The following is a 14,629-nucleotide window of genomic DNA, read 5'->3' as shown; positions in this document are numbered from 1 at the left end:
TCCCCAGCTGAAAACATAATTTTCAACTCTAGCATCAGAGGAGAATAGAAAGATTATGCTCAGAGCTGAGATACAGTGGGTAGATGGTGTGCACATCATCAACAAGACACTGGGAAACATAGGGAAGAGAAAGAGAAGGGCAAATAAACAAATGATATGATTCCTAGAAAGCAGCTGAGAGATGCTGTTGGAAGAGATGATAGGTAAGCATTTATTTAGAAAGGATGAAGACAGTAAATTCTGCGTAATAAGCAGAAGGAATAAAAGTGAATCTACATTTTCATATCATATTGATTCCAAAGAACACAGGAAAGACAAAGAGAAGCTCTCAACAGCAACATGAAAAAAGAAAATTTCCATAGAGGAGCAAACTAGAACAGAAATCTGACTTAAAAAAATAATAATATAAGCAGAAGAAAGGTTTGTGATCTTTTCACAATGCTGAGAAAATTGTACCACACACCTGGAACAGGCTGCCCAGTTAAATTACTCTTAATAAGTCAGGGTGAGTTAGGACACTTCCAGAAAACAGCAAAATTCATAGCCAAATTTACAGTGCACTTTGTACGCACAGAAACTATTCAACTGTTCACGTATATGAAGTACAATGTTCCTCACAGAAACAGTATTTGAGAAGGTTCTATTTTTACCCACCTGATAGATGAGGAATTGGAAGTACTAAAGCTTTAAATAACTTTCCAAAGTGCATATATCCAGTAGGCCTGATAATACATGCTTAATGAAGAAAATGGCTGAAGATCTATCAGAGAAGAAAATAGATTCCCGAGAAATAAAATAGCAGAATGAAAACTGAACAATGATAGAAAAATTTGTAAATAAATAAATTGGATTCATCCCAATAAGCACTTGTAAGAGAACAATAATGCAGTGATAGTAACTAATTTGAGGGTATGCAAGTAAAATATTAAACAATAATAAGACTTGCCCCAGAAGGATGTTGAGAATTAAAAGATTCTAAGGATTCATATTAATAAGAGGAAGTAGCTATTACTTATATTTAGAATTGTTTGGATAAAGATTTCTTATTCAATATTTAAAAGTAAACATACAATGTATAACAACAATACATTTAAAATACCAGGCAAGAAATTATAATTTTAACAAAGCTTTTGAGCTATATTAATACCAGGCAACAGGTAGTATTACTAAAATGGTCACTACTAAAAGATAAAAGAACATTTCACTGAGAAAATAGTAATCCTAGTTTCCTTTAACTAGTAATAGATTCTAATATATAAAAATTATAGAATTATAAGGAAACACTGAAAAATGTATAATCACAGTTGTATAGTTTATCATTCTTTTGCTAATAACCGACAGATAGATATCCATAGAACTTAACACATTTATCAAACTCATTGTATGGACATGCCAGAGGATTGAAGTAAACATTTGGTAAAATATACCTCTTTTCAAGCCTACATAGAGTATATTTTAAAGTAGGCCAGAGAGTAACTCTGAATAACTACCAAAGACCTGTTAAAATACAACCACATGTTATCAAACAATCCCATAAATCAAAGATAGTAAAAACAAAAAGTTATCAATTTAAAAATACAAATATAGGGATAGAAGTGTAGCTCAATGGTAGAGTACTTATCTAATATGTACAAGACCCCAATTTCTATCCCCAGTACTCCAAGACAACCAACCAACAAACAAAAACTTCTAAATAATTTATAACAACATAAAGGTCACGCTAAAAATTAGAAAACATTTAGAAGGGAATGACAGTGAACATACTATCCACACTTCTGTATACCTGAAGTGGTACTTGGAGGGAAATACATAGTCATAAAAGTTTATATCAGCATACTCTTAAGTGAAATAAATAGGACACACATGTGTAAATACCGAATAGTTTCTCTAGTGTAAGAAACTGAAAGTGTAAATAAGGACTAAAAGGTATAATAGATAATGTGAAATAGGAAGAAAAGGGGCAAAGGGGAAGGGGAAGTGGGAGGGGTAAGGGAAAGGAAAGAAGGGAATGGGATTAATATGAGAAAATGAAAAAAATGAAAACAAAGTCCTTGTAGACAGAGAGGGGTGGAGGGGTTGAAGGAAGGGCAGGGGAATGGGGAAAAAATAAGAACCAAGATGGATTATGTAAAGATGCAAATTTCCAAAGATGAATGCCATTATATTGTATACCTTAAACGTACCAATATAATTAATTAAAAAAACAAAACCAACCAAACAAAATTCTATAAAGAAAAAAAAAGTTTATATCAGCAGATGCAGCCAATGTCCAATGCTCGTCATAAAAACATCATCAGAAGGAAAAGTACAGGCAAGGAAAGTAGAAGGTGAGCAGTAACAAGGGAGTTTGACAGTGTCTTTCTGCCCCTTTTATTTTATCCAGGCTATTTAGAATGGGTAGCACTCACACCCTTAATCCTGGTGCCCTTGAGCCTAGCATTGTAACATGAATCAGTTCCAGAGTGATCCACTCTAGATGCAGCCACCTCTGAGAAAGCCCCACCTATGACCACATGAGTCTTTTGGGAAGCATCTAAACACAAGCCATAACAACCATGTATCTTCATGGTCCCTCTTATAGGGTTCATGCAGAGGTTACCCACTCAGTTCTCACAGTCAGCAGGACCTTCACCCTGTTGTGGTATCCTATGGTTTAGATCTAAAATATTACTTCAAAATGTCATGTGTTCAAAGGTGGAGCTTTTGGAAGGTTATTGGTTCATAAGGGTGCTATATGTATGAGTGGATTAATTACTTTATACCTGTATGTACTATTCAGAGATGGGGGCTGATTGGAAGAGGTATGTCACTGAGGGCCTGCCTTTGGAAAGCAAATCTCCTCTCCAGCTCCTCCCTTTTCTCTCTGTTTTCTAGCTGCCATGGACAGCTTTCCTCTGCCATGCTCTTTTACCATACTGTGCCTGCCTTAGTGCCAACCTACCATGTTCTAAAACCCCAAAACCATGAAACAAAATAAACCTCTCTTCATTTAAGTTGTGGATGTCAGATATTTTGTCACAGGAAGGTATTACTGTATCAGTTAGGGTTCACTAGCAAAACAGATTTAATATAAAATATATATGTGAGATATATGTTATATATATATATATGTATATATGAATGATATATGAAGGAATTACAGGGTAGGCTTGCAATGGCTGCCTGCAGAGTCAAGTGTGGATGAGTGCAAAGAGGCAAACTGGATGCTGGATACGCAAAGGATCCAGTCAAAAATCAAAGGCCTGTAACCCACTGCAGAGTGCTTTGTGAGTCTATAATGGGAAGCCAAAGGGTCTTCGGTGTAAGCTGAAGAGTCTGTGATGGAAGGCTGAAAAGCGTATACTGGAAACCTGGAGATGCACATCCAAAGCCAATGGCAAAGACTGGGTGGAGCTCCTCCAAAGAAGCAGAAGTGGCACTTCCTTCTTTTTCCCTTTTAATTTCAACCAGGCTACAAGCCTATTAGTTGGAAGGAAGGGTCTTCCCTCATTGGTAACTCAATCATGCAGACACACTCGGAAGTATGGTAAACTATGCTAATCACCAGGGCTTTTCTTACTCAATTTGACATGACAATTAACTATCACACTGACTAATATAAAAAAATGGTACCAGAGAAGTGGGGTCATTCCTGTGACTATACCTGACCATGTAGTTTAGAAACCATTGGAACAGGTTTGTAGAAGGAGTTTGGAAAGGATTGGAGTTGTGGGCTAGAGAAGACTAAGAATGATGTAAAGAGAGCTTGATGGGAGATTCCAGTCAGAGCTTGGAAGACCAGAAGGTTGACAGAAATGTAGGCAATAAAAGCCAGGGTCAGGAAGTTTCTCTTGGAAACAGAACTCTACTGAAAACTGGACTAGAGTCCAGGAACATACATCTGGCAAGTAACTTGTCTACATTTTGCCCATGTCCTGAGACTTTGCAGAAGATGGAGACTAAGGCAGGTGAACTTTTTGACCTGTTGAGGGAAATTTCAAGGTAGCCCAATAATCAGGGTGTGACATTGGTACTGCAGGTTGCTTTAAGCCAGATTTATAATGGGAATTGGGGGCAAAAATCAAAACAGAAAAATCTGAAAAATTAAAATAGGGACCAAAATTGGGACCCAGAGAGGTGTGTGTACTAAATGTGTGTGTGCTAAATGATTAGCACCATTAAAAAGAAATTAAGTACTGTGTACAGGGACATAAAGAAAGATCCCTTGAGGGCATCTCAGGAATTAGAAAGACACCATCCACTGCAAACTCAAAGTTCCAAAAGGTATAACTCTTTTATTTGAGAAAACAACCCCTGGGCTCCCTGCTTCATAAGAGTTGCCAAGAAAATTAATTTCTCCGGATTCTTTTCACTGTGTCCAGCTACACAAGTACACAGAGGCTGCTGTAGCCATGGTCCACTGGGGTTCAGGTACTACTAAGGATGGCAGCTGACCTTGGGTTGTCCATGTGATACTCGCCTTACCAACATGAAGAATGCAAAAGTTGTGGGGTCAGGAAGACTTCCGCTCGGATTTCAAAGAAAGACCTAAACCCAGGCAGTGCATCTGAGAAAGCAGTGTCTGAAGCTATGGGAATGAAACCAAAGATGCTTCGGAGACCCCAGGAAGTCAGAGATGTCAGCAATGCCTACTGAGAAAAGCTGCAAGCTGTGAGTGGAGCCAGCCCAAAAGTGTGGTCATATAGACTACAATCAACAAGGGCATAGGGCAGTGGTGGTAACCCTACGGCACATGTGTTATTTGTTTTGCTTTTAAGACAAAAGAGGTTAATACACGAGTTGATTTTTCTAGACTAAAACCTCAGTATTCAGGTTTAATTGTAATGTTGGCACTTTGTGATAAATAAGTGGGTTTGGGGTTGCAGTTTGGGTAATTATCTCTAAAGAGTTCATCCTCACTGGCATAGGGGTTAGGCCATCTAAGCCCTTAGAAGAAACAATTTACCACCATGTGCCCTAGATTCCAGATGTGGACCTACAGGACTAAATGTTTGCTTTGCTTGGTTTCAGCCTTGCTTTACTCTGATGTTTTTCTATCCCTCTATTCTTCATTTTTTGGGGGGATGGAAATATTTAACCTGTGCCATTGTATGTTGGAAGTATTTACAATGGTACCTGGGTTCACAAACTGAATTTATTCCACAATTCTGGTCACAAATCTGGATTGGTCATGAACCAAATCAAATTTTCCCATAAAGTTCAAAGTCAATAAGGTTAATCCATTTTGAATTATATGTATTTTCAACCAAAAAATGAAACAAAATACAGTACAGTACAGTATGAAGAGAGTGGATACTAACCTTGCTTGAGGTGAATTCAGCCCTGAGGGACAGGAAGGTAGGTGAGGAGGAGGTTATTATTTGGAGGAAGAGTCCCTCTCTGTAAGGACATGAGAGAGAGATCTCAGGCGGTGCCCCTGTTCTTTGTCTCTTAGCTGCATGGTCAGTTTTGATGAAAAATCTCTCTACTGTCACTTGTTTTTTCCTGCTCGTGAAACCCTCCAGAAATGAGAGAACACATTATTGTTCATCAGATTCACCACTCTGTTCATTACAAGTATGTTGGGGTGGTGCTTCTCAGAGAAACCCGGGCACTCATTTCCCTTTTTCCATAACAGGTTTTATCACATCAGTGCTAACCTCCTCCCTATCTTCCTCATCCTCAGTGGAATACTCCTCAAAAATCACCTTCTGCTGCTCACTCGAGATTTCAGGAAGTTCTTCCATCATCAGCTCCTCCTTATGGTCCTCCACAAGCTCCTCTATGTCTGCATCATCAACCTACCCATAATCTCACACACAGACACAATCTCCTCTACTCCCTGTACATCAGACGCTTTAAAGTCACATTCAGTGACACATTCTGGCCACAATTTTCTTCAGACTTATTTTAAGGTCCAATATGTGACATCTTCCCAGGTTTTGTCAATGGGTTGAATGCAATAGAAGACGTTGAATGTTTTTTCTAGAACTCTTTCAGAGTCAAGGGCATCTCATCGGTGACATTAAAACACCTTTGTGTACCTTTGAGTAGAGCTTCTTGAAATTGCAGATCACTTGGTGGTCCATGGACTGCAGAAGTGCCATGTTGGGGGAGAGGGACTTGACCTTTATGAAGTCATATTCAGTTCCATATCATCCAACAAGGCTGGAGGGTGTGCTGGGGCATTGTCTATCAGAGGGCACTTTTCAGGCACTTGGTTGTCAGCAAGATATTTCTTAATGGTGGGTATAAACACCTTATGCGGCTATTCCATGAACAATTGCCTTGTGACCAAGGCAACTACATTAGCCCTGAACATGACAGGCAGTCTGACCTTGTTCACATTCTGTTCCTTGAATGCATGAGGGGTCTGAAAATGGTGCACCAGTAGTGGCTTAAATCTTCAGATCAGTCTTTGCATTCACACACAGCAAAAGGGTCAGTCTGTCCTTCATAGGCTTGTGCTCCCGCCCTTTGCTCCAGTGGTATAGGTTCTATTCAGCATCTTCTTCCAGAAGAGCCCTGTTTCATCACAATTGAGCAACTTCTTGAGTGACTTATCTGTACTCGTGAATTTCACAATTTTTTTCTTATAGGCTTCTATAACAGACTTGTCAGAACGGGAAGCCATACCATGTCTTATCACAATATGGACAACACTTCTCTTGTAGAATGTATCAAATCATCTTCTACTGACTTTAAATTCATACTTGTTGCACTTGTAGAGGGGTTTTCTTGCAGTAAATCACTGTAAGATTTTCTGGCTTCTTCACAAATCATAGCTTCACTAATGCTATCATTTGCCAGTTCTTTCACATTCAGTCACACTAACAAAAGTTTTTCCACCTGTTCCAGCACTCGTGTCCTCTGTTTTTCATGACTCCTTCTGCCAGATCAGCTCTTTTGATCATAGCTTTATTCTTCAAAATAGTCAATATAGTCGACTTTGGCATCTTGTACTCTGAGGCCAGATCAGTCACATGAATACTAACTACCCTCATGCTTTTCCACAATTTCCTTCATCGATTCAATGGCTATTTTCTTCAAAACCTTCTTTTTACCATTCTTTTTATTTACTTTACTTTTACCTTCATTATTGCTCTGCACTTTCTTTTTAACACCATGCTTCCTCTGCACTTTCTTTCTAGCTATGCTGGATTGAATAATTTTGGACAGTACTGTATGTGCTAAAAAGCACAAAAAAGGTTCACAGCAAGTGTGCACAGGTCTGTCTGCAACTGTGATCTCAACTAGAAGTAGCTATGACCGTGTGTGAGAGAGGGGAAGATGGCCACGTTCATGTTCGTCACTTGATGTGGAGCTCATCAATGGAAGCAAAATTATGCCAAACGCTTCTGTTCAAGAACTGAATTGTTCACAAACAGAAGCATTCTTCAACCAAGGTTTTACTGTACCTTTCTTTTTTGACTTTTACAGGGGCTCACAGCTAAAAGTTTGCTTTGAGTCTCAGAGGAGGCTTTGGACTTAGACTTTTCTATCCTGATGAAACTGTGTGTTTCTTAGAGATGAACTAAGTACATTTTGTGTAAGAGATGCTTTGGCCCCCCAGGTTCAGAATACTATGGTTTAGATGTAAAATGACTCCCCACAGACTCGGGTATTCAGAGATGGGGCTTTTGCAAGATGATTGGATCATGTGGGTGCTATACGCCTCAGTGGATCAATCCAATGATGAGTTCATGGCTAAATATGCTGGTAGGAAGTGGGACCTGGTGGAAAGAGCTATGTCATTAAAGGTGTGCTTTTAAAGGGCATATTTCCCTCCTCCAGCTACTTCCCCCACCACCTTTCCTGGCTACCATGAGGCAAGCAACTTTGCTCCACCATGTCTTTCCACAATGATGTTTCTGCCTTACCACAAGGGAGCCAGCTGACCATGGACTGACACTTCTGCAACATTGGCTAAAATAAATCTTTACTCCTTTCAGCTGTTTATATCAAGTATTTTATCATAGTGACAGAAAGATGACTAAGTCCTGATGGGCTGAAATGTTCCCTGCTCATTCCATGGGAGTGACAGGCTATTCTCAGTCAGTGAACATAGAGGCAGCACGCTGATTAAAAGGCTAACCAGTCCTACTGGGGTAAGTCTTAACCAAGCTAGGTCTGCTCCAGATCTTTAAGAATGGCTTAGTATTAAAGTGTCTATTATATAATTCATTATTTTTATAATTTAAACTAGAAAAATACAAAACCACCTACTGAGGTGTACAGAAACCATTTAATAAAGTTCAACTTTTCATTAAATTAAACAATCATTAAAAATAAAATAAAACTTAGAAGATTAAAGGATAAATGATTGGTTCAGTAAATACTAACTAGTCAAACCCTATTGTGAAACATGTCTAGCATTCTCTTTAAAATTAGGTACAAAATGCATTTGCTCATTATGGCCAGTTCAGCTCACTAGGTGCTAAGGATGCAAACCTGCTGACTAAGACGAATAAAGGAATGTTATATGAATTGGGAAGAATGAAAGAAATGTGTTATTTGAAATGATATGACATTTTTGGGGTCAAAAGACTCTACAAATAAATAATAAGATAGGGGCTGTGGTGCCATCATTATATACTGCAAACATGTAAAAGTAGATAAATAAATAGAAAAAAGAAAATAACTTAAAGTCTAATTTACAATAACATCCTAAATTAAAATTTGACTGAGAATAATCCAAGAAAAGGTCTTTTAAATAAAATGTTATTTGAAAGACTAAATTATGGGATAAACAAAGAGATGGGCAATATTCATTCACAGTACATCTGACATGTACAGATGCACCAGAGCCTCTAGAAAGATGCTCAAGAATAGTTGCTGTGATCATGTGATCTCTCTGGTGTTGCTCTGCCTCATTGAGATGCAGCTACTTGGCACATACATATCTCAGAGAAAATCCCCCATCACAGGCACTGTGAAAGTTCAGATGGATTCTTGGAGCCGCTTTGGATAATCTTAGAAAACTCTAATTCTGGAGGTAACTGTTCATGCATGTCATTCTTCAGATGGAAAAACTAAGGCACCACGAGGCTCTGTGATTAATAAATAATAATAATATTACTGTTACCAGTACCATTGTTATTATTATTAATTGGGGAAACCAGAGAGAAATGTTCAGGCACAGTCACTACCTGCACCAACCTCTCTCTCTGGACACTAGTGTTTGGGCCACACAGCAGCCGTGTAAGACGTACTCTCTTTTCTCACCCTCTCTGCAGACAAGGAGTCATAGTCGCAGGATCTTCTGGGTATCGTGTGATAAAGACGGTATTCAGACCCAGGAAAATCAGAGGCACATAGCCACAGCCTTCTCACGCGATAGCAGTCATGTCTTTCACTGTAAATGAATTTTAAAACCATAGAACGTGTGGTTTGTTTGTTTGGCTGGTTGGTTGGTTTTTGTTACAGGGTGACTACAGCCAGAACACTTTGAATTTTCTAAATTGCCCAGGCTGGATTTGAATTTGTGGTCTTCCTGCCTCAGCCTCCCTAGTGCTGCCATTACAGGCATGTGGCACCATGCCAGCTCCCTAGGATGTATTTTGAGAAGCAATGTGCCATATGTCAAGAGAGCAAAAAAGTCAAGAGGGCTTAGTTTATCAGATGAACAAATGACCCATCTAAGTTAAAAATCAAGACTGTCTTGTTATTGTGCACTCTAATGAAAACCACTTGGATAAACTTGTACCTGGCCAAGATGGTGATGAAAACAGCCTGGCACACTGAGAGAAGAGTATTCATAAAGAATGTACCCTCAGCACCATCTGGGAAGCCTCAATGAGATTTATTTCAGAGTTATAGAAAGATGTAAGGAACATAATGGATCTCTGCCAAACTCAAAAGGTGCACACTGCTTCCATCATTACTGCTCCGGTGGTGTCTCCCTTCACAACAGTACATGTCTTTCTCCTCAGAAGCCTTCAAACAGCCTTATCAGGTGCCCACAACAAGTGCTGTACAAGGGTGCTTCCTGACAAAGCACAGTAGTGAGGAGACTGCACCCCAATGTGGGACACACTTGGCTCAAACCCTGCTGCAGGCTCCACAGAGAGTTAACAATAGGAAGCTGTTTCTCTTGATTCCATAAATGGCCAGCACCACATGCATGGAATTACAATACACCTTGTGTGTAAGCCTGCTTTCTATGAAAGAAATAAGGAGCTGTGTATTTGCCACCTCACCACCAGCTACATTACTGGGTAACTTCCAATTTGGGAGCAACCTAACAATTTCGGAAATCTGCATCTCACCCCATATGTGATAAATGTAAGGACCATGTATGTGTAAGGTGTGAAATCAAATGTACAATTAGGCCATGGAAATGGCTGGATGTAAAACCTGCTTATATTTCAAAATTATATATTAGTAGCAGTAATAAAATAAAACAATAACAATAAGGCTTTATTAGCCATACAAACAAAAACGTCTCCAAGTATTTGAAAGACAGAGAAAATAACACATGATGTTGTTTGTTATAATGTCAAAATATCTGGAAAAGGAAATGGGAGGAAAACTGAATGCTGGTAGAGAACAAAGGAGGCTGGGTCAGGGTCAGGAAAGAGATTCCCCTGCATGACGCCCCCAACAGCACCTGCTACAGGAGGCACTGCCCATTCAGCTGATTGTTCCCAGAGCAGGGACAACCAGCAAACCAAGGAGAAAGCAAGGTCAACTCTACCACCCCTCCCACAATTGTGGTAACCCCCAGTTCCCGTCCACAAGGGGGCAGCAGAGCAGGAAGCGTCTTCATCCTGCCTTGCGATCTCCGGTCAATCTGTCTACCTGAAGGGAAGGTCTAAAGGAGGGCCTGAATGGCAGGGCACCGGGGATGGAACAGCTCCCAGCCGGATGCGGAGCACAAAGCCTGAGAGGGGAGGGGAGGGGAGCCGAGGCACAGCAGGCCAGCAGCCGGCAGATGAGTTGTCTTTGTGAACCACTCATTGTGTGCCTGACACAAGTTTTACTTCTTTTCATCTTCAGAGTAGTTCTCTGCACTGAGTGTTACTGTCACTGGCATTGCAAAGACGAGAAAGCAAAGTCACAGAGAGACCTCCTGTCCCAGATGGTGTCCCTGAGGTGACTGAAGCAGAATTATGCACTGCTGTTAGCCTCTCTGCTCTTCCAATGTTGTTTCTACTGCTTAAAATTAAAACTTCATTATCCCCTAAGCGCCAAGGCCTTGGTTTCTAATAGTACTCCCCAATATAAAAAACAAGGACACACTGGGGGGGTGTCTCACTATAAAGCTGCGGCAGGAAATATAAAGATGAATCTGGAGTATCTTATAGTGCCAGAGAAAAGTAGATACGCTACGCGCACACACACGCGCACACACACGCTGATGGAAGTGGGTCAAAGGGACCCTAGAACCAACTGGAACAGTTTGAGACACAAGAAAAAAGTATCAGATTACCACTCAAGGGAAAATAAATATTCAGGAATCCATGCCAATATAAATAAATGATTAAGTAAATGGATGAGAGATACCAGATAAATTTCCTATGTAGAACTCCTTCCACCAAAATATATGTGGATGCACTGTCTTCAAAGAGGTGGAACATAATCCCTCAATCCTTAAATGACTTCCTCAATTATACACTATGAAATGGAGCTTGGGAAGGGGTGGAGAAAAATTTCACAGTGGAGAAATCTGACAAATACTAGCCCATACAGGTATCAAGATCAACTTCAAGAGTGAGCAGTAATCATGTTAGTAGCATGTACCCCTGGTAAAATGTGATGAGAAAAGCACCTTACCTCTGTGGTCTTCCTTTCCAAAACCCATAACCACAATATATTCATGATGAAACTCAAAGGGACAGGCCACCAAGTACCTGTCCAGTATTTTTCAAAATTGCTCAAGTCAAAAAAAAAATTGCTCAAGTCATCAAAAATAAGGAAAATTAGAGAAATTGTAGCAACAGAGAAGTGCTTAAGGAAACTAGCTGATGCAGTATTATGTCCTAGAAGGGATCCTGGGACAGAAAGAGGACTTCAGCTGGAAACAAATGACCTCTGAATAGAGTATAGGCTTAGTTACGAATAATGTTTCCCTGTTGATTCACTCATCACGGCAGGTTTATCACATAATACAAGGTATTAGTATTAGAGGAACTCTTACTAGTATCTTTGCAATTTTTTCTGTAAATCTAAACATTGTTAAAATTAAAACCTTATTTTTAAAATCTTAATTGAGATTTACCCCCAATATTGTGATGATCCACAATGTCTCCCATTTTTAATTGATTACAAGGAAAGAGATGGGTTTGTTGCTTATTAATTTTATCTTTAAAATATCTGTTTATATATTACAAACTTCCGTGCACAAACTTGCCCACATCGTATACACAGAGACATTAATTCCCTCCAATACACAGTCACTTTGTATGCCTTTAATGACCTGCCCTCATGTGGTGGCTTCATGGTAAGAAAGGGACAATGGTACATGGGGATCCCTTGAGCAGCTCTGCTTCATTTCAAAGCAGAGAGAGTACGCATCTATGACTCAGTCCTGCCCCCCCCACACCTGTTTCCTGGATTCCTCTTTTACTGGGTGTGGATGCAGGAGGCTACAGCAGTGTCTGCTCCTCTGTCCTGAGGTTGCAAGATGAATATGTGTACCAAGGAAGAGTTGAAGGTGATAAACCATCCATACAAAAAAAGCAACCTCTCTAGGAATGCTACATGGACTTCCCCGTAACCCAAATGCCTCTGATGCTTGAAAGGTGCCTGGGAAGAGGGGCACAGCCTTAGACAGCTCCATCAGCGTGGAGAAAAACAGCACAGTGAAATTTTTGCCCACTTGTCTTGAATGGATGCATTTGAAGAATATGAAGGCATTGCCAAAGCTTTCAATGTGGAAGTTACATTGTGAACAAAAGTTTTTAAAAAGAGAAAGAAAGGAAAATGGAACAATATAGCCATTCTTTTCCTGAGAGACTTTAGAAAATTGAAACTCAGAGCACGCGGCAGTTGATTACTGTTTCTTTTAAATTGTATTACATTTTATTTTTGTGATAACAAACAACCTCTTCGACTGATTTCCTTCCTTTGGAATTGAGCCCTGTTTTAGTGTAATGCAGACATAGCTGACATCGTCCTTCATCCCTCTCCTTGTTCTGAGTTACAATATATGCCAGATCTGGTGACAGTCCAGTTACCCAGTGTCACATAGAGTAAATTATTTATTGTTACAGAACTGGTGAGATGCAGGGCTCAGGCAGACTGCCCTGAACTTGAGACGCTCAGCCAGGTGTAGGTTTTCAGCCAAGGGCCCTGTTCCTGCAGTTCTGGCCAGGTCAACAAACACAGAATAGTTTGCCGACCCTGGGATCAGATGCCCCTACTCTGGCACTGTGAGCTCTCGCCCTTACCATTAAATAAGGTACACTTACTCCTAAACATTAGCTTCATTGCATCCCTTAAATAAGAAGAGACTAAAGATCCCCAAATGCCCCAAAGTTATTCTCCAAAGACAATGTTGTTGATGACTTATCCTAGATCAATCACCATTGAAGGTCGCCTGTCCTCTTTGGCAATATTTGCTCTGTAACTAATAAAGATCAGCCTGGAGTTATTTATATTAGGTTATCATCTCTCCAGGGTGAGGCTTAATCCATTTTGCAATGTTTTCCCCAACAAGACAACATGAGTTTCTCCGTCTGAAAATGAATTAAGTGCACGGTTTCTAAATATGGGATCTGACGTTGCTCTTGTTACAAAAAGCAATTTATTCCCCAAAGGCTTACACCTCAAAGGTTATATAAAAAGGTTCAAATATCAATGCTATCCATTTTTCAATTACTGGGCTTCCTAACACCACTAGCTTTTGGACAGATAAGCAGTGGTATCAGTTTTCTTATTCACCATCTTATAGGTTTCCAATTCCACAGCACAGAGAAAGCAAATTTATTGTAATACATTTAGCTGCTTTGAAAACAGAGGTATCCAGACTGTTTCCTCCAAGACTATATAAGGTATCAAATAGCATCTGAAGGGATACTTATGAAGTGCTAAATACTAATGATTGCAATTGTAGATAGAGCTTCAAGTGCCTACCTACAAACAGACTCATAAGAGAAAAGAATAAGGTGGCCCCAGGAAAGTATTTTCAACCTATGAAAATTAAAGGGCCATGCAAACAATCCACACATCCCTTATGAGATGGTCCACAGGCATTTCTGTCTTCCTGCTAGGGAAGAAAAAAAAATCCCTTTCATTTTCTTTTGTGCCTCCAGATAAAAGAAAATCATCGTTCATATTTTCTTTCTCAAAATTAAAAATATTTGCATTATATAATATGGAGGATTATTTTGCAAAGAGAAATAATGTTGTGATAATCATGAAGAAAAAAGCATTTTTGTTGCCAACCCAAACTGATTATAGAAGATTTTCCATGAATGACTATCAAAGAATGTTCTAATTTATATACTTACATTGATTCCCCTCAGTAACAGAAGAAAATCCCCTTTAAATTTTAAAATAGTGGTTTCTCCTTAGTAGGTCATACAGATACTATGGCATCATGACAACACAGAACTGAGGAGGCAGCAGGTATGAACACTCTCCGTAGGAGATGATGTTGATGGTGTGCTTCTAGACAGCAGAGGGCCTGGGCTTGGAGCAGGTGTGA

This window comes from Heterocephalus glaber, unplaced genomic scaffold (genome assembly GCF_053883595.1).
Source record: "Heterocephalus glaber isolate CG9 unplaced genomic scaffold, H.glaber_assembly_v1.0 deba00000331, whole genome shotgun sequence".
In the NCBI taxonomy this organism is placed as follows: domain Eukaryota; kingdom Metazoa; phylum Chordata; class Mammalia; order Rodentia; family Bathyergidae; genus Heterocephalus; species Heterocephalus glaber.
This window is presented reverse-complemented; position numbering follows the sequence as displayed.